Source organism: Chamaea fasciata, unplaced genomic scaffold (assembly GCF_029207755.1).
Source record: "Chamaea fasciata isolate MVZ Bird 193981 ecotype frontalis unplaced genomic scaffold, bChaFas1.0.hap1 SCAF_2, whole genome shotgun sequence".
Lineage (NCBI taxonomy): Eukaryota > Metazoa > Chordata > Aves > Passeriformes > Sylviidae > Chamaea > Chamaea fasciata.
The window spans coordinates 46618497-46638480 of record NW_027094087.1 but is presented as its reverse complement, the minus strand read 5'-3'; the positions used below and the strand labels follow the sequence as shown (position 1 = coordinate 46638480).

At 39.3% G+C, this 19984-nt stretch overlaps 1 protein-coding gene across 2 annotated transcripts in view; it reads left to right on the top strand.

The window, feature by feature from the left end:
- LNX2 (ligand of numb-protein X 2) overlaps positions 1–19984 on the top strand; it is a 59779-nt gene that overhangs the window by 933 nt on the left and 38862 nt on the right. The window contains exon 2 of one of the 2 annotated variants that reach the window (XM_066175929.1): positions 6234–6381. The exons of the other annotated variant lie outside the window; for it this stretch is intronic. The gene's annotated coding sequence lies outside the window, so the exon portion shown is untranslated. The remainder of the gene's footprint in view (positions 1–6233; positions 6382–19984) is intronic. 2 annotated transcript variants of the gene reach the window in all.

Sequence of the window (19984 nt, the reverse complement as noted above, 5' to 3'; positions counted from 1 at the left end):
TGAATCTGGTAATCCCTGGTGACTTTTCTTACCGTGTTCATAATGCATAGTGCTGATTGTTTACTTCTCTAGAAATCGATTAAGTACTTCTGAGCTTCCTTTAATTCCTCTTTTAATTACACGATATTAGGGGTCTGTTTTTTGTCTGTGGGCAAAGTAAAAAATGTCTGTGAGGGATTAGTTTTGGACTACATTTGATAGTCTCTGGAAATAAATCTCCAATCATAAATACTTCTGAACTTATGTTCAAAATAGGAACTGCTCTGAGCTGCACTCTCATTAAATAAACACTTTGAATTACTGATTTTATTTTTTTATTTCTCTACCCACTTCTTCTGTTTTTGTAATGCTTTATGCTAAGCTGCAATCCAGCAGCAGATCAAGGAGGCTTAGGAAGAAACATCAGATGGTTTTGGTTAGTGTCCCTACCACTTGGAAAATAAACATGTTAGTACCATATGCTGCTCTGACTTTATTAAAACAAATTTCCTCAAAATGGAAACAAGTTATATGAGTGTACTTGCTAGAACCATAAGACTTAATAGGAGTCCTTTATAATTACTCTTTTTTTTTCTAGTTATCAGATCACTGAGTAAGGGATCCTCTCTCCTGAACACAGTACAATATAAAATTATTTACTCCAGAGTCAGCAGGCTGCAAAGAACTATTGTGTCCAAATATTTTTTTTTAATAAAAAACACGTTGTAATATTATGTTTTAAAGTGCTTGTGCTGTTGCAATTCTAAAATATAAGGATATTTTTAAAAGCTCATAATTTTCAGTACTGAATTTCTAACTGTACTCACCCTTAACTTTACTTGGTGACTTCAGCAAGAGGGAGCCCAGGGCCGTGGACTCAGGTCTGAGATTTGCAAACGTGGTATCATTTCCTAACACTGCACTTGAATTTTGTTACCAAAACAACAAAAAAAGTGACAGTTTAGGGATAAAACTTCGCAAGAGGAAGTAAGCCAGTGATTTGGTGGAAAAGTACTGTTTTCGTGAGACTGGTTAAAAAATAAACTTACTAAGACCTGTCCTGCCAAAAGTGCTGGCGTTGACATTGCAACGTTTGGCATTTGTTTGTTGTGTGCTCTCATGGAAGCACTGATCACCTCAATGAGAGTTTCTTTTTTTGTAAGACTTCACCCATACTAAGCAAGTCTCAATCTTGGCATATATTTATGGGCCTGAATTACTAAATTTGTTAACTTTTTAACTAGCTACTAGTTAAAAATGTATGCTTGAAAATATGCCAAAATATCCCCCTCTTCTTTCATCTCATTTTTCTATACTTCTGAAAAATGTTAACATTTCAAATTTGAAAACAACTGGGAAGAAGTTATGCCAACAATATGAAAGTGAAATGTGTAAAGATATAATGTATACTAGACAATAAATTAATATAAATTGCCTTGCATCAGCAAAATGTTGCTTGTTTAAAGAGCTACTAGACATTAGGAGCTGTAACTAATAAGAAAACAACATTCATTTGGTGTTAAAATGCTCCCTGGTGTAAAAGGCACCAGAGGAAGCTGGTTGCCTATTTGATATTGCAGTGGCTTGTCTCTGATATTTGAAAATTCTTTGTTGATTTGGTTTGCAGAAGCATTTTTAATGTGACACCGTTGAATTGAATGCTGTTTAATTGCTTTATTAGGTCAGTAGAGTTTGTCCTTTAGAAATTATAGTGCCTTTAGAAGATGAAAATGCTTTTAAATATTAGTATTAAGTTATATAATTGATAGGTCAAGGTTTCTGTGGAGCAATAAAAATTGATAATATTATGGACTGTGCCTTCCGTGGGTTTTTTTTTTTTTTTGTCCTAATTCTGTAGATGTTTGTGCTTGCACATGCTTAATTTTAAACATCCCAGTATTTCTTTTGGAATTAGAGGGTCAGTTCTTAGGCTTAATGATAAGCCTGCATGTAAATGTTTTTGGGGTCAGGATTTATGTTTGCAAAATTCATGGGCTGTAGCTGTCATGTGTTTTCATACTGACTGCTCTGTATTCTGCATGAGACAGTGTAGGTGCCTGGCGGGACTGGTCTGCATCTGGACACGTGTGGAGGTGCCCCCAGCCCCCCTGCTGTGTTACAGGGGCTATCTGTAGCGCTCTACATCTGTAGTGCTGTACCCGAGCTGACTTCGTCCTTGCAGTGTGCTTTGCAATACTACAGGCGTGTCTTTTATTTCTGAAGCACTTTGCTGGTACCAGAGATGTCAGCCCTTTATGTTCTCATGGAAGCTTATTTCAACTGATGGCAGTTTAGCAAGTAATTTACGGGCTGGAATGGGAGCGGACTCTCTTGCAGACTCTCTCCTGCTGAGCTGTGTGTTAGGTGGTGAACACAAAAGCCAAGTGTGCAGCTGTCTGATATAAAGTCAGATAACTTGTGAACATACAAGATTTCAAATTGTTTTGCATTTTTTCCATTCAAATAGTGGGAACTATTTTTGACATGGAAACTTGGGGGAACATGGCTCAATATTTGCAGTCTCATTTTTGCTTCAAGTAAACAAGTTGATATTGCTCTGGAGTTGTGGCATGTTGTTAAGAATGTCTAGAATTTTTTCACTGTCATCACAATAAACCAGACCAAATAGGGTAGGAAGCTAATTATTAGGTTATGAATGAGTTAGATCAGTGTTATATGGAAGGTCATTTTTACCCAGGAAGAGTTGGTTCACTTTGGGATGGAGTGATAGATGTTGTATTTTGTCTGGTTGTTTTTCCTTCGTTCCACAGAGAGGAATCATTGAGTCATCACAGAATGGTTTGAGTAGAAAGGGACCTTACAGATCGTCTAGTTTCAATCTCCCTGGGAAGGGACACCTGCCACTAGACCAGGTTGCTCAAAGCCTCATTTTGGAGGAGGTGATTTCTGAATATTAACCAGCTTTTTTGGGCTCCTCTTCCCTCAAGGACATTATCCCATGATGCTCAACCAAGCAGATTCCTGAGAATCTGAGGCCAGTCTGTCTCCTGAACCCCAGGGTACTGAGCCTGCTGTGCTTCCTGCTTGCTGCCCTAAAGTCCTTGAACTCCACCATTCCAAGGTCACTGAAGCCAAGGCTCCCCCTGGTTTCACATTTCATAACAGACCCTCTTTACTGGTGAGAACAAGGTTCAGCATAGCACCTCTTCTTGTTGGCTCCTCCACTACTTGGAAGAGGAAGTGTTTTTGTATTTCGTTGGAGAGATTTCACACTTAACCACTGTTTGATGGGCTCTACAGAATTTTTCAGAAGAACCCTTGTTTGTAGAACAAAATGCAATTTGCTCAAGTAGTATATCCAATAAATGAACTAATCCAGTTTTAAAATGCTGTAAATGATAGTCATAAGTAGCTCTAGATAATGAAACAGAAGGAAGTGTGATTTACTTATCCTTTTTCTAGCAATGGAGCAAAATGAAAAGTGGTCCTTGTTAAAGGAGAACCCAAATATGCCTGGACAAAGGGAGGCACGAAGTAGTTGCAGAAAGGCAAACCAGAACTTTTGGATTGTGTAGCCTGGAGTGGCGTAGTGCTGTCAGATATTATTCTGCACAGTGGGGAAAAACGAGCTACATGCTTCCTGCTTCTTCTTTGTACATTCCTTGCGTTGGGAGTGATTTTGAAGTGCGATACAGACTGTGTTCCCTAGCCCCCGAGATCACACTACCACTGCATGTTCCCATGACCTTCTCCAAAGAGGTTGCACAAGCCCAGTGGAAGATGTCAGGATGCCTGTGTTGTGCATTCCCAGGGGCTGGCTCGTTAGAAGACAATTGGGAGTAAGCAGAGTTTATTATTGGGTTCAAGTCTGTATTCTTAAATGCTGGCACTTTTATTGACTCTTGCAGTTTTACTCATTGTGTAGATTTTTGTTATGTTCTTTGCATGCAATTTTTGCTTGGATCTGAGAGCTCTGCCACAGACACCCTCTCTTACTGCACTGTCATTGTCAAAAACTGTGGCCTCAAAAGACCAAAGAAAACAGTGATGGAGGATTTTAAGCTCTTACCTTCCTGTGGCTTTTTTTGTTCTTCAGATTGGTGCTAGTCCTTCTTTGAGAGTCCATAGATAGGAAGAAGAAAGGCAGTGCAGCAGAGGTTTTTTGACACAACAGAAAAAAACCTGAAATTCAAACAAAACTGATGGAGGCTGACTTGTGTTCCAAAACTAGTTCGTGGAAAGTGATTTTCAGTGGTTGTTGTCTTGTACTCAGACAAGATGTCATGTTCTGCCACAAGAATGTTATGTTTGCTTTGAAAGGACCAACCCTGGAGGTTTTTATTTTGATACAAAGCAACGCTTCAGAATCCGGGTTCCATGATTTTCTGGCCATCAAGTTTTGGTTGACATTCCTGAACAAGGTTTTAATAAAATAAAAAACTTTAAAAAAACCAACAAAAAAAAGCTTGGCTGGTATCAATGAACCACCTTTGTTGGTGCATTTTACTTTGTCATGAATGAAAGTGCTTTTGTCTTCATACCTTGTAGCCCCCAGATGAAATGAGCTGTATCATAGTGGCAGTAGAATAGAGCCTCTGGTGAGGGTTTCTGTGACTATGGCCATGTCATCCAAATAATTTCTCTAACTGTCCAGCAAAACCAAAGCACCAAGAAGAAGGCCCATAACTCCTACGAGACTCTTAAGCTAACCACATTCTGACTTCAGTACAGCTGGTTGTTCCACTGCCATCAGTCTAAGCCTGTGCAGAAAAGCAGGTTCAAAGTCCATCTTACGGCCAAATAGCCTCCATCTAAGGCAAGTCACATTTCAAGGAGGATGCTGGAGACATTAATGTCTGGATGTGCCTCATGGATGGTGCACTGACTACCTGTGATACATTAAATACTTAAATATGCATCTCATTAAGTAGCCTGTTTGGAGGTTAAAAGTTACAGAAAAAACCCCAAACCAGTTACTACTATTGCCACTTCGTGCAGAGGAGGATTCCTTATTGTTACTTCCAGGTTCATGCATTTATTTACCAGTGGCCCACCCTTCTTTGTCTTCTTGCTTCTTCTTACTGGATCTATTGCCCTGCACCATGTAATCTTCTCTTACATTGCTTTTTTAAATTAGTTGTTTAACACTTGTTTATAACCAGAATGAATCAACTGTAAGTGAAAGTTGATCGATGCATCACAAGACCGCATGGATCCTGGTGTGTTGTGTGGGTGTTCTGATGGTGTTGAAGAGTTTTCCATAAACCCTGTCCTGATGGAACAGCCCTAAGTACCCTGGGCATAGTACGTTGTGCACCACAGCTCTCAGCCAAACCCACACTGGGCCCCAGGGGCTGCCCCAACTCTGAATTGAAGTAACTTGTTTTTTAAACTTCCCAAAATACTTTGTCTGTCAAGCTTCTTCCGGAGCAGGTTGATGAGGATTTCCTTCTGTCTGGCCACTTTTTCCTGTTTTTATGTGTTGTTTGTTCTAGAGCAGTTTTCTCAGCCTCTTATTGTTATTGACAGAAGCTAATAAAGGCTCACCCAATGAATTAGTAAAATAGTTCTTTCCTGCCTTCATGTTAATTAAAAATTAGTACCAGTCAATTCCTGGACTATTTCTACGATTATTCCATTGCAAAACTACCATTTCTGCTTCAAATGAAGATTGAAGGTTTAAAATTCACAGGGTTTCCTGCCTAGTATTAGACCAGTATTGAAAGCCTTTAGATTTTAGGTGTGCATCTTAACTATTTAAATTCCTTTCTGATGTTAGAGGTAAAGCTAGACTCATTCAGATTCGATTGGGCTAAAAATACAGATATATTTGTGTACTTGTGGATCTATCATGCATTTCAAACAAATGTCTTAAAAGTGTGTAAGGTCTGTTCATACACATAAGAAAGCTTCATAAGAATTCAGTGACAGCTGCCAAATGTTAATGTTGATTTCAAATGTTTTTGAAATCACCAATAAAAACAGTAGCTTTCTACTTTGTCTGGCAAAGTAACTGCTCTTGATTCCTGTTATCAGGGGGGTGGCTCAGCATGTTTGTTCAGCACTGAGACTCTTATATTCTGTAGCCGGAAGGGACACAAGCTGAACTGGGCTTCACCATATGCACAGCAGCAAATATACCTGTCCTGGTGTATTTATACAGTGTTGGAATAATCCTGCATAAATAATCCTTAAGAACTTAGTTGTGAGGAGGGTTTTTTTCCCACTTTGAAATCCACTGTGGCTGTAGCTGCTGACTTTCTATTGAATGTGGCTCTCCTGCTTTTTTGCAGGGAAAATAACTTTGCGGTGAGGCAAAAGTGAAGGTGATTCAGTGGTGGTAAAAAGAAGAATCAGCAGCACAGCTTGTCTGAACACTTGACCTGAGCTGTCTTGCCGTGTAAGCAGAAAAAGAGAATCTGTGGGAAAATTAACACTAAAGTGAGTGGTAACACGAGATTTTGGGTTAATGGAGTGTGAAATAAAAACTGTTAACAGTCCTTTCTTCTGCAGTAAGGGATGTGTGCCATTGACCAGGGAAATGCTGTAGAAGTGTAGTGTTTTCCTAACTCGTAGTTTAAAAAGTTTGGAAAGCTGTGAAACCAGGAAATGTTCCTAAGTGTTGTGCTGTTACAAAGTCAAAGATACTTGGCTAGGAACTTTCGGGTAGAGCTTGACTTGTTGCCTTCTGCAATCAGATGTGAGTTTCACAGCACCTGAAGCCTTTAAGTAAGCCTCAAGTTCAGTGAACGCAACTTATTTCACACAGTAATGTTAACATTGTGCTGAGATTTTTATTTTTGCCTCAAATTATCCAAGAGGAGAGAGCTATGTTTTAGCTGGTACTGACTTTGAGGATAAAGATGGTTGGTTCTAAAGTGTTCCTATAGGAGAGTCTGTCTATACCTGAAAACCTGCAAGGCAAGTTAAGTTGATATGCAGGAGAGAAGGGACTTCACTACGATGCACCCGTGTGTGTTAGGAGCAATTGATATCCTGTATGTATGATTTTCCAGGTGATGTATCACATGTTGAATCCTATTTTGCCATCCCTGTAGCTTGACTGTACAATTGAATCCACAGTGGTGACTCCATAGGGTCCTTTATGGGTATAAGAGTCCTTTTGCCTGCTTCTGCTCGGAAGGAATTCACTGAATTCAACAGAGTTATGATGATATAGTTACAACAAAGCATCCCTGGGGGGCTTTCTTTGCTAGGGCTCAGTAGCTGCTTGTACTGATCTGGTTAACATTCTGCTTGTCATTGGACTTTACACGTGTGTGTAAATATAAAACTAATTTCTGTATGTAAAGAAGTAAAACAGTGTAAAAAGGGAAAAAACAAACCCTGAACTTTCTCTTTTCATTCTTTTTTTCTTATCAGATCTTAGAAATCCTACCAGATTTAGCTCTAACATTAAGAATTTTTATGGAAGAATGGAGTGGAAATATAGCAGTGAAAGACATTATAGAAATCTGATTCAGGATTGTTTTTACCAATTTAATTGTTGTTCAGTTTTGTAGGTTTTACTTTTTAGTTGAGAAGTAAATAGTCTTCTGATGCTGTCAGCAGTTACAGCAGTGAGGACCTTCAATCATGTGCTGTTTAAATAGAAAAGCAGTACTGCTAATTGTCAACACTGATTATAGAACATGTCCTGAACAATTTATGGGTTTCATTGTGGGGATTTTCATGTAAATTGTCAAACCAAAATTATGGAACACAGTAAATGGGTGAAGGAAAAATAGTAACCTCTGTAAGATAAAAGGAGTTATTTTCTTAATTTTCCAGTTTACTCAAGTTGAGGAAACGTGAAAGGAAAGACATCAATTTGATAGCAAATTGCTTTTGCTATCATGATGTATTTTCCTTAGTCCGCAGGTTGTTCTGCCCTTATTTAATATTCAACTTAGTTTTCTGACATAAAATTATCCTGCTTCTCAAATTTGAAATAAATTGGAAGCAATTAATCAGTGGAATATTCAAGCAACCATTTAATCAGAGTTAAAACTCTATGTAAATATATTTACATATTCATCTATAAAGCTGCATTTAAGTATAGTGATAACAGCCTGTATTAGAAAAAGTGCTCTGATTTAACATGAATTGACAAGGATTAGGATTTAATAATTAATTAATGACTGTTTCCTGTTTAGCGGGGGAAGATATTTTCCCCAAAGATTTTGGTTCTAATACTACCATCATTTTCCCCAGATGTTCTTGAATACATTCTGCATTGTTTTGAAACAACTCTAATCTTTAATACGATTATCTGTAAATTTCCTTTGTTTACCGACGGATTTTTTCAGATTATCAAACCATTTTATATACAAATCCTCCTTTCCTTGGTGCATACCGTAACTCTCCATTGCCTGCCCAAGGCAGTGCCCCAAATGAAACCAAGTGACATCAATTATTGATGATTACTCTGCCTGCTGGGAAGTGAAATCGAATCTCCAGTCTCAATTCAAGATTTGTTTCAAACACGGGTAATGGGAGCAGGTGCAGGGAGACACTGGAGCATGTGCATTGATTTGCAGTGTAAGCACAGGTGGGTGACTTAGGAGTATGCAGGATTGAGAAGAGAAAATGGTTACAGTCAGGGTTGTCATTGCTTCTGAAGAGCTTGGGTGGTGTGTTTTTCTGGTATGAGCACACCAAAATGAGAGGAGCTTTTTTTTTTCTCGTCATGATAGTAATGTTTCATTACACTGGGGCATATGGTAGCACTTGGAGCAGAGAGCCCCTTTGTCCCAGTTCTTCATCCCACCTAAATATGGCCTGGTCTGATTTGCTCTGACTCCATCAGGTTTCACAAGCTGAAACTGTACTTGCTTTTTCTCACACCAATAACTATCTTCCAGTAGGGTTTCCTAAGTGTGAAATCAAGCAGCCTAACAGTGGAAGTATGCTAAGTATGCTTAAGCATTCCTTATGTCACTCCCTTTTGTGTCCGTCCTCTGTGTGGGATTGGGTTGTGGGGGGAAAAAGCTTCAGAACAGAAACCAGCAACTGGGTTACTACATGGATTCAGGAGAAGCGAGGGAATATTGAAAGGCAGTGGATAAGCTAAAACATGGCATTTCTTAGTTTTGTAACTTAGCTCCACTTTATTGTTGCATTGCTACATGTAATTTTCGACAGCTTCTTTTTAATGCAACTGTTGCAGCAGTGATTTACTACATCATTAGTAAAATCCTTATTGCTTATGAGGTTTAGAAGGAGCTGACAATGCTGCCTGAGCTACAAGACAGCTTAGACACAGCTGTAAATATTGTTATCCTTTAGGGGAAAACAAGTCTGCTTCATTTTTTTCTGGAGAACGAAGTAATGAGTGAGGATTTGGGTCCAGTCAAATTTCCCCCACCGCAACTTCTTTCCAGTGCTGACAGCCCCTTATGGGCCCACCTGCCTGGGTTTCCCTGTAAAGTATTCACTCTTGAATGTTGTTTTGGTAAGCTGTTTTCAGGCTTTCAGAACAACAGACAAAAAAAGGGAAATACACATTGTTTTCAAAACCCAGTGTGGAATTTCTTGGGAAGCTCTGCAGAAGCATAAGCATATTTCATGTTTGAGCCTGTCAGAATCTGTTGTAGGGAAAAAGGTCGGATATGAATACAAGAGTCTGATGAGGCAGTCCCATCAGGACTGCCCTCCATAATCTGGATTCGCGAGTTCCAATGCCAAAAGTTAGGCAGGAGTAAGAAGTAAGCAAGATGATGCATCTTCAAAGGACAAAGCAGTGCAGTGAGAGCTTCCCTTGTTGGCAAAAGCCTGAGTAAGCAGGTGGGGTTGGCAGCGTGCCCTGAAGGTTAATGCAGTCGGTCACCAAGCTGGAGGGGAAGGTGAAGCCCTCCCTTCTGCCCAGCTTCTCAAGAAAGGTGCTCTGAGCAGGCTTCTGGCTGCTGCCTCTCATTTCACCTTGGGTGCTGAGAGAAAGAAGTGGTAGCTAGGACTGAGACAATGCAAGGCTAAAAAAAGCCAACCAAAAAAATCAATGTATATGGTATTGATGGCATTTAGAACCACATTGGTTTCTTTCTTTGGTGAGCTCCAAGCAGCAGCAGGGTCGGTGTTTCCTTTCTTCTGCAGCTGAGCTGCCCCAGTGGGCCCAGAGGCTGCTGTCCACCCACCCAGCCGCCCCAGCTGCCTGCTGTGCTGGCTGGGGTTTTGTGGTGCCTCTGAGGCTATTCGTGGATGACAAGTCTATATTAGAGAAATACTGACAAATTTGTTTTAGTGCTAATGCGGGAGCTGTGTAGCTGAGCACAGACAGTGGTATTGTTAATTTTCCAGGCTGTTGCTGTCCTACTCTCAGCCGTCCCTAGACATCCTCACCATTTTATGTTTCCTCTCTAAAGGCATGAGCCAGGATGTCATAATATTCAAAATCAAATGTACCAGAAAATTTAATAAATTAGAGTTGGGCTAGCAGAGTAATTGAAGAATAAACTGAATTTAAACTGAACAGGATTGTGTTTTGAATTGATTGCTATTCACAAAATGCGCCAGATGAGTGTGACTTCATGTAGATTTACTGTTGATGGCAGCATTTCCTAGATGGCTATTGGCAATAAAGAAATGAAAACAGTGTGAACTTTTGCGTTAGTACCAGAACATAATAATGCAGTAAAGGAAGAGTACCGTTCTCGTTACACTGCAGAGTGATTCTGGAAGAAAAATTTTCTTGTGTTTTGTTTATTTATTTAAGAAGTTTATGTGTATTTAGAAATCCTTGAGTTTATAAAAAGGGAGTGCAGGTCTTGGCATGGAAAGAACTAATTTTTTCCTCAACTCTTAATGTAATTCTTCTGTAAGAGACTACTTAGGAAATGTAGCAGTAGAGTTCCCCTCAATTCAGAAAACTGAGTTTAAGGACATTTGATGTTCGTAAGGAATTTTAAAGTTGTTTGTCCAGACAGTTTTACAGCAGATAGTCCGTGTATTTTTCTTTGAGTAGAATTTTCTATTTTTTATTTCATTAAAACCGGGTAATGTACATACATAAGACATTTTTAAAATAACCCTCCAGTTGTGATGCTAGTGGAGATGTAGGTAGATGGCATAAGATCTGGATTTGTGAGCTACAAGTTACCCGAGCTGAGCCCTGTGTTCCTCTGTTCTCTTGAAATGTGAAATGAGATAGAGCTAGTGAAAGGCACCCTGAAGGCTGCTCGTACAACCAGAAGCCATGGGGAAAGGCTGTGGAAATGGAAGCAGGCAGCAGCAGGTACTGACTAAAAGATAGCAAGTGCTGTCTGAGCTGCTGGGATGAGGAATCTGCGTGGGTTGTATGAGAGTGGGCCCTGTGCTGAGCAGGCCTGTTCATGTTGAGGTATCAAACTGTTGGTGTGCAGAGAAACTGAAAGACCACGCTGAGCAATACTTTTATTTCCTATTTATTCTAATTTTCAGAATGCAGAAGGAATTTTGTAAGGATGAGATTTTTGGGGACAATGATCCAGGCTCAAGACACGACTCTGCTGCTTTCAAAATTATATGCTGTGGTGGAATACCAGCAAATGGAAGGGCTGTTCAGTGATAGAAATCAAACAAGCCTTTGGTGGCAGTGGGGGCAGATGGGAAAAGAGCAATATTACTGTACCAAAAGAATTAATTTTCTAATAATAAGCAATATGATTTGTTTAACTGAGCTCAAGGTTTCAAGGTTTAAGTTTAAAGGTTAAAGTTGTATTTAAACGTGACATGGTATTGTTTATTTTCATTATTCTTGTGAAATTTAAATAAGGTTCTCTACCAGGAATGGTAAGGAGATCTATTTGATTTTAAAACTAATACTATGGAATGGTAAAAAAAAAGCAGGTCTTGTGAGTTAAATACTTGAATATATACAGTAAGGTTTAGCATTATTAAACTAATTCAAAATGCTGTTAAATCCCTTGATTTAAATTACTTCACTGTGCCATGACCTGGTGGAATTAGAAATTAATCTAGAAGATGCAATTAATAGACTACTAATATCCCTCATGTAATACTTAAAATGAATTATTTTTCTGTGTGTATTTTGATCACTTAATAACTTATCTCCTTGCATCCATCCCGTATCCCATAGAAGTAGGCTGAGGGATCACTCCAGGAGGGAGGACAGCCAGCTACTGCTTGTCCTTCTGGGCTGACTGGGGAGATAGTGAGGGCCAGTTTCATAAACAAGATGCAGACCACCTTGTCTCTCTCTTCAAACTTGCGTAGGATAGAACTTGGGAGAATGCTGTTATAAAGGAAAAAATAATCTTCCTAACAGTAGGGAGGAAATAGGCAGCATTTAACCTACTTAAAAAGAAGCAGGCAGTACTGGAATTCGTACAGGAAGGTTTTGAGGAAGGTAGCCTTCAAGATCTGGTATTTCTGCTTGCTGCAATGGGAAATTCTGATGTTTTGTGAAAAATTAAGAGCTCTTCTGTGCTAGTAAGGACTCCCTGTTACTTTCCATCTGTCCTGCATCCCAGGTGACTTTTGGTGAGTTACAAAATACTGCTTATCTTTGAGAGCTTTCCCCAGTGGAGCACAACACTTGTAACTAGTCTTGTATGATTAAGGTTTTTTTCTAGCTGTGGTCAGTCTCTTTCTTAGTGCTTCTTACCTCATTAACTTAGCACGTGGAATCTTTGTACAGTGGGTGGGTTCTTACTGCAGGTAAGACCACTGGGGAGAAACTTTGAGTGCAGTTGTTAGGGAGAAATATGATAGGTAAATGGAGTTCCTTGACACTTGTGGAGCATGATTTTCTTTGAAAATATGTTTGTGATGTGGAAGAAGTAACTATTTCTGATAAAGCTCATTTCTGTAGTAAACATTAGAAACGACTCAGTTTGAGCAGTCCAGATTGTTTTGGAAGCTGCAGGCAATTGAATGATGTATTAGAATTTAAGCAGTATATTTTCTATAACATTTTGAAGCAGAAAACCTAAACCATTTTCACAGGGTGAGTGCATTCTGGAAGCATGCAGCAGTTACCATGATTAACCATTGGAAAACACTGTTGTGCTCAATCCTGTAGTAATGTGCCCAAAAGTCCTTACGGAAGAAAACAAGTAGTAACAAGGAACCCAAGGGTACTATTGCTAGGGGGTGGGGCATAGGCAGTATATGGGACCTGCCAGTTTCTGATGTGAATGCTTTCAGTTAACACGTGGTAGCTGGAAGGGCTTTGTAAAGAAAAAAGTTTAGAAAAAGATACTAGAGGATGCTTTATGGTATTTATTCAAGAACTCTTCTTTCTTCATCTGATTTGTAAGTAAAGCATAGTACATAAACGTAATGGGAGCTTTGATCATTTTAAAAAGATGCTTACATATCTGGTGGTATCACTGATGGGCAGCTAATCCAGCTACATATGCCTGTTTGCCACAGACTGAGTAAATATCATAAACACCTAATGATGGGAAACCCTCAGGAACAGTCAACATGACCAGCTAATACCATTAGGTGATGATTTCATGCTTGAGTCCAGAATTTCAGAAATGTGTATTTAACATGTACATGTGAACTAATCCCTTCAGGTAGTTCTCTTGTGCAGTGATGCTATTGGGATCAAATTTAATGCTGCAATTTCTATTGAGGAATGCTTTTCCTGTATTGGGTGGGCAGGGAGACAATGTTTTGTAAAGTCATTGATGTCATTGCATGGCAGCTGATAAGATGAACAGGTGGGAAGAGATCTGAGACTGATGGACAAGGCAGCCACATCCATCCTTGTACATCCTGCTGCTGTGGTGGTGTTGGACTGCTGAGGATCATTGTATGGTATGTTGTTGAATCCTGTAAGGAAAGCCTTTTAAAAGTCCGGCTAGTCATCTTTGCCATGGAGACTTTTATGCCTGAAGAATCTCTTCAGTCTGTTATTTTAAATTATGTGCACCCCAAAGCAAGTATAAATCATAAAATGAGAAAATACCAGGGTGGAAGGGACCTTAAGGGTCATCTGGTCCAACCTTTCTTGACAAAAGCACAGCCTAGACAAGATGGTGAAGCACCTTCTCCAGATGCATCTTGAAAGTGTCCAGCATTTGGGAATCCATCATTTCCCTGGGGACATTATTCCGATGGCTGATTGTTCTCATTGTGAAAAATGTTCCTTTTGTGTCCAATCAGAATCTTCACAGAGGTAACTTGTACCCATTACCCCTCATATTTTCCATGTGTCTCCTTGTAAAATAGGAGTCTCCAGCTATCCTCTAAATACTGGAACATGTTGATAAAGTCTCCCTTAAGCCTTTCCTCAAGGCTGAGCAAGCCCAGTTCTCTCAATCTCTCCTCAAACAGCAGGCTTTCCAGTCCTTTGATCATCTTTCCTCTCTCTGGGCTGTCTCTGGTTTCTCCACATCTCTTTTGAACGATTCCAGTGTGTCCATTAGATAGGGAGATGAACAGCTCATAAATTCAGATGTTGCTCTGCCTCATGTTTAGTCAAATAGACTTTGATGGTTGTAATGTAGCAGCACAAAGGCGTTTTGAGTTTTGTGAATGCAAAAAGGAATATTAATTCCAGCTTTATCCCTGGAAAGTTCAATGAAAAAACCAGGGAAGAGCCTTTCACGTTTTGCTACGTTCTTTTCCTACCTTGGTAAGAGCTGCTTCTCTTTAGCCTTTACAAAGGATGTAGTAGCTGAAAGGAAGCTTTTTTCATGTGAAAGAAAAGAAAGAAAGAAAGAAAGAAAGAAAGAAAGAAAGAAAGAAAGAAAGAAAGAAAGAAAGAAAGAAAGAAAGAAAGAAAGAAAGAGATAAAATGAGTTTAGAAGATCATCAGCAGAAATATTTTATGGGGCTTACAGAGGGTCCCTTTGTATGAAAATGGGAGAACTACAGATACTAACTAAGTCCCTAAATGAGGCAATAGTTTGTTTGAAGTGGCATGCCATTAAAATTGTTTTTTTTTCCTCTCAGCTCTTCCGCATTTCTGAAGAGGGCATGGAAAAAGCCCATCAGAAAAGTTCATAAAGGTTAAAACCTTTATGAGTGTCAGTGACTTAGAGATTATTGGGTAAAGGCATTAAATAAGTGGAGTATACAGTGACTGTATGATGGGCAGTATGTTGTTCTGTTACATCTTACAAAGTTAAAATGTCGTGAGTTGAAAATATGTTTCCTCATATTTATGCACAACATAGACCAGCACAATTGCTCAGCTAAATAAACAGGACATTTTCAATTATAAGGTGCCATTACCTTTGTGTGTTCTTGTCATTTATGAAATCAGTGGGTGGTTAATTAAATTGCTCCTTTGGACTCTCCTGAAGGCTGTGTATTAATTATATTTTAGTGATGGTGTGCACATTTCTCAACTTTTTAATGAGGGTAAAAGTTGTTTACCTCTTCCTTTGTAAATGCTTTTTTTTTTTTTAGTTTCGTATAATATGGGGTTTTGTGCTAGTTTTTTCTTTCTTTCCCATAAATCTCGTTATTCAGCTGCTCTTTGCAATCTGCAATGTGGCTTGCCTTAGTTTAATTTAAACTTAAAATGTTAAATTTTGGGTTGGAGACTAGTACTAAAGCTGCAGAGTCTGTGCATTAAATGCTGTGTTGTTGGAGGGGACAGGCTTCCTTCAGCCACTCAGGTCTTTTGAAGACATGGCTTCTGAAGGCAATTCTGGGGCTCACACCCAGCATTCTTGTTCAGCCCGTTGACTGAGAGGCAGATTTTGGCTGTCCTCCTTTGCTTTCATCAGTCGAAGGAGCAGTGCTGATGGTTGTGAGTTCAGAAGGCTTGTGACAGCAGGGCTGGGTTGGGGAGCTCGCTGGGGAGCAGCTTTCATGTGGCAGGGTAAGGGCTGTGCTTACACCCCCTTCCTTTGCTGTATGGTGTTTCACCACGCTGCTGTTCCATACAGCTGAGATCCTCATGGTAAAAACTGTGCTATCTTAGCAAGTGCCATTTCCAGCTATGACTTTATTTTAATTAATGACACGTGTGCTGAAGGAAGCCCATGCAGGTGTAGTACTGGTGTGCTCACAGAGGAATACAGTAGTTGGGATTGGTTTGTGTTGGTTCTTCAGCTGAAATGGGGCATTAGAAGTAGATGTAAAACCCCCAAGAAAACGCCACTAGCCTAGCATAAATATCATTGACATTCTCATTTTAATGCTGTTGCAAATGTCTCTAGCAGAGGTCAAAAGTTTTCTTAATGCTATGTCTTTGAAATACTATCACAGGTTTTATCTCATGGGAAGGAGCAGAATGGGCCTCAGTTCTGACTGGACAATTTATTTAACTGGTTTGATGGTCTCACCAGGGGTGATGTCTCATCTAGTCCATGCATCTCTTCCGCGAACTAGAATGACATCAGTCCTCTTATTATGCTGTTTATCCAAGCCTGTTTGTTTAAAGCCATTCCAAGCCAAGAAGAGGCAGGAAAAACAGTTTTGCTCCTTTTTTATAGGGGATGATTTACTTTGCAGTCGTGTTTTCTCAAGTGGAGGTTATTATAAAGGCCACCCTGAAGTCTTGTGAAGCATCCACTGAGACCTCAAACTGAACCCTTTGCTGCTGGAGAACACTCTTCTACTGCTCATTTATCATGGTGTTTGTAGATTTGGGTTTTTTTTTCATCAACTTCATGGAACTAAGTGAAGGAAGAGGACAGCCTTGAAGGATATGGTGGTTATCACATTTAACTGGTTGTCAACTCTCCTGTATGTAATTTGTATTATGTCCAGTGTAAGGGAAAATAATACTAAAATATTCACTAACTTGCAAGTGAAGTTACTAGACTTTATAAAAGCTGCTGTGGAAGATAGTTGTTTGTAGTTTGTGAGTCTGCAAATAAGCATGATTTTATAGTATTCAAAAAGCCAGAAACTTTGTTAATTTGAAAGGAAATAATAATAATTTTTTCTCCTCTTTTTTTAATCGACAAAAGTAAAGCAATTTCAGGATGTAAAATGGACTTTGCGTTGAATACAACTCTAGTATTGAGATAGTGAAATATAAAACTGTAGAGAAATTGATACTTTTTCAGAAAGTATGTGCAATTTTGAGAACAGTTTCAGTGTTTCACTTCAATTTTCTTCTTTAAAAAGAGCAGAATTTTCTTAAATAGAGGAGTGGAAGAAGGAAAAAGAATGTTACATAATCCACTTTGTTGTTTTTCTTGCAAACGTTGTGTTGCTTTACATAATATTTATAGCACGGCAGGGACTGGAAATGTCCCATCAGTGTTGTAAAGCCACCGTCGGCACGGAGTTACTGTAAGGATTTCTGCACGGGTCATCCCCGCACACCGCGGGGTGTGCTTACAAAACTGGGATGTGTTACGTGGAGTAGCGACGTTTCATTATGCATTCATGAGAAATTGCTGGCAACATTTTAGCCCGCAGTTAATTTTAATGTTAAGTTTAGGTTTTGCAAAGGACCCGGTGGAAGAGAGTGCCCACAGATCTTTTCCACTGGCTCCTACTTGGGTTAGTATTTGCTGAGCCACAGCTGTTAGGGCTTCACTCACATTCGTGTGGGGTTAGGTGATTAATTTACTGCTTTAAGGAAATCAAACCCCAAGAGCTGCTTAGTGGCTCTAGGAGGAACTGGTCCTGCTTTAATTACCCATTGGTGAATTAATTTGTGTATACCAGCACGCCAACAACCTTTTTCCTTGGAGTTCCTTGTTGTCATGTGATATCCCCTCCTCCAGGAGACCAGCAGTATATTCATCTTTTCCTGTTGGGCAGGTGTTCTGTGTTGCCTCCTTGCCTCCACTGGGACAGAAGGCTAAGACATGTAGACAAAAAAGGTGATGAAGGGAAGGGGCTGTTGTGCTCTGTGTTGCAGGTTTTGTAACAGATCCTGAGTTTCGGCTGCCAAGGAATCGTACCAGGGTGTTTCCAGGGCTCTGCTCGGCATTTTAAGGATGCTCCTTTTCAAAGGCTGGGCGTCAAGTCCTTAACTGCAGGTTAGACCCTGTGATGAGAATTGCAGACAAGAAATGAGGGGGATGCTTTTGGTTTGGCTTGTTTCAAATGCATCGGCTATTCGTACATGAAGTGTAAAGTGAATCATTTTTCAATTAGCTGGTTTGTGCTTTTTGTTTATTTTTTAAATTTATTTTTCCTAGGCTTTTTCCTAAATTATATGGTTCTCTGCTGTATTTGTTTTGTTTTGTTCTGTTGTTTGTTTTTTTTAACAGGCTGATGTTTTGCAAAACGTAGTCAGAAATCTAGATTTCACTTGACTAAATACAAAGTCTCTTTCTGGTGATATGTATGTATGTGTGTGAATTTTTAAAGATTAAAAAAATTTTAGCTTTGCGCAGTTGTAAAATTCAATTTCAAAAACACATTTCATGAATTACGTGAGATAATCTTACAGAGTATCTTTGTAGTCAGAACGTGAGAAGAAGTGAAATAAAATGAAACATTTATGCAGATACAAGCAGAGGTCTGTGTACCGTCTGCCTGAAATCAGACCAACGTCCTCCTTTCTCATGGCTGTTTGTATTATTTATAATTGCATGAGATGTGTATCGTGAGGGTGGCTGGGAAATAAGCTCTTAAATGTGAAAGCTCTCTTGTCTCCTAGGATACGTATGTAGTAATAGTTGTACAGTTATCCATAAGGTTTTCCGATGGGCTTCCTAGAAACCCTGTGAACTTCCAGGTAGACTTTATTAACCACCCTGCAAAAAAAAGGTTGCTCATTTCACTAGGCACTGTGCAGGATATGCAAACTTTAAGAATGACAAGTCCTTTGATTAAGACTTTTTTGAAAATCAGGAAGGGATGATAAACGGTTTGAGAAGCTGAAGATCATTGAGGCATTTGTTCCTTCTATTTTCACTAAATCTGTTTGCCTTCAGGATTTGTTGATTATAGAAATCTTGAAATAACTGCACTTGGTGTTTCCAAGTGGCAATGTTTGTCCCAAAGAATAATTCCCATTTTGCTGTTTTTCCAGGATTTGAGGAGGGGAAGGAAGGGGAGAAAACAATGGAAGAGCAAGTGGGGTGTCAGGTCTGGCTGTCAGGAGTTGTTTTTTTTAATTGAAGATTGAAAGTTATTGTTCAAAGAGATTTGGATAGTTTTGTTGGTCTATTTTCTTACCCTAAGCATACTGTGTATCAATGTTAACAGTAATTACTTGGGATAAAGTTTTGCTTATCAATGAAGATAGCTACTTCGCTGCATGCTTTGGCCCCCAGTTCTCCACTAGGTAGGAATCTCTAAGCCAAAACACTCCCTTGGTTGCATTTGCAAGTTTGAAGGGAGGGCAGCGGAAAATAGGGGTCTCCAGCCAGCCAGAGCCTCAGCAGATGTGCTGTTCTCCAAATCCATCATCTAGGAAAAAAACACACTTTTTATTGCATATGGGAAAGCTACAGTGATTTATTTTCACAGACTCAGTAGAAAGAAAAAGAGTCTTTGTAAACCCTTTCTGTTTTAGATTCCATTTAGTAATAAGGATTGGCTAAAGCAGCACAACGTGCTTCAACAGCAAAGTGTCAGTTCAGAATTTAACTTTATTGAAACTTAATATTCAGTTAAACTGGTCCGTGTGGACAAGCACTAAATCTGAGTTCATATATTTCTAGTCCTGAAGTTTACAAAGGGAAATGTATGCAAATTACTGCCTTCAGTGAAAGTATGATATATTGGAGTAGCTTTCCAGTGTAACTTCTTGGTTCCATGAGCAGTTTTATCTTTTCCATCTTAAAATTCTTCAGCTAGGATGGTTTTTTCATTACTCTGTCCTCCCTGTATATTTTGTTTACAGTGTGAAGTTGCCTGGGAAATTATCAATTGTTTCTGTGTTCTCATCCTGTAGGACTGATATTAAGAGGCAGTGTTGCTTGTAGTTGAGTCTCCTGCTTTTAAAGCAAGTTGTCTCCTTTGAATGAAACTCTCACGATGTTCTTGTCTGGACTTACGGTTTTCAGATTGCACACAGAAAGGACAGGATAAAGGCTTTTAATTACCCTGTTTGCCCTCCTCTTGGTTCATTAGATTGAAATTATTAGCTTTTCAACTCTGAAAATCAGTGAAGATCAAGGCTGTTTTCTTATTGCAGTATTAAGCAGTTCTTCACTGAAGTGCAAAA